This window comes from Corvus brachyrhynchos, unplaced genomic scaffold (assembly GCF_000691975.1).
Source record: "Corvus brachyrhynchos isolate BGI_N302 unplaced genomic scaffold, ASM69197v1 scaffold309, whole genome shotgun sequence".
Lineage (NCBI taxonomy): Eukaryota > Metazoa > Chordata > Aves > Passeriformes > Corvidae > Corvus > Corvus brachyrhynchos.
In genome coordinates, this window is record NW_008240227.1 from 292,851 (window position 1) to 294,108 (window position 1,258).

The following is a 1,258-nucleotide window of genomic DNA, read 5'->3' on the forward strand; positions in this document are numbered from 1 at the left end:
CTTGCCCCGTGCTGCCCCTTCACCTCTCCTATCTGCCGGGCTCACCTCCTCCCCTCTGCCCCGCCACTCCTCCTCCTCGCTGCCTGTTTGCCCCCGAGGAGCCGGGGGAAGCGAGCCAGCTGCCTTCTCACGCAAACCTGGGCAATCGTTAACCTGGCCCTGGCTCTGCCCCCGGCCCGGATGATCCTGCTGCCACCGCTACCGGGACGTGGGAGCTGCCGGATGATTCCCCAGGGATGGATGGGGAGGGCTGGGGATGCCTTGCTGCAAACGCCTCCCCTCGCTCACAGCCTGCAGCTCCCAGCACCTCCAGAGTGGCCATGGAGGTGACAGCCCTCTCAGGCTGCTGGGAACAGTCTGGCCAGCCCAGAAAAGTTTTTTTGGGGAAATGCTGGCACCCACATTCCATAGGGATGTGATGCTGAGAGCATGTCCTACATCCTCCCCAAGGCAGGGCTTAGGGACCCCCTTCTTCCGCCCTGTCCTAGAGACCCCCTTCTGCCTCCCCACTGCAGGCTCTAGGGCCCTGGGCAGGAGGAGAAGTCACCATTCATGCCCCAGAGCCTGTTGGAGAGGAGAAAGGCTCCTCCCTGGCTTCTTGGGCAGGCTCCAGCCAGGCTCGGCCCCATTTGTTAATGGGTAGCTATTCCCAAGGGCTTCTGGAGCCCCTCTGGAGATAAATACCCAGTGGTGCAGTGAGGAGAGAGCTTGGAGAGTCGTGGACTTCCAGGTGACAGAAGAAGGACCAGGCAGAGGAGAATGAGGTGACAGGACAAGAAGGCTCAGGAGACAGAGGAGAATCCCCCCTGCTCCCAGCGCCAGGCACTCTCTGCCAATCTGTGCTGGGAGCCCTGGGCAGTGAAACCAACCCAAGGACCTGCAGGTAGGAGACAGCCTGTGTGTGGTGGGGGGGTAGAACACGGATACAGGACCGGGAAGGCCATGTCTGGGTCTCCCTGCTCACCCAGTGAGCTGTGTGCTCTCACAGAGCAGCCCTGCGGCACCCCTGCTCCCCGTGTCCCCCAGGACTCGTGGCTGGCAGGTCCATCCTCGTGGCTGTGACTCCTCATGGGTTTGGTAGTCCCTGGAACCACATTCACAGAGGAGCCGCTGTTCCTCTCCTCCTGCTTCCCTGGGATTTGCTGAGCTGCAGTTTTCCATGCCTTGTTCCACAAGACAAGGGCAGGAGCCACGGCTGCGCCACTGGGGGCTTGGGTCTTCTGTGGGGAGAGGGGTGTCACTGAAGGCTCAGGGAGTC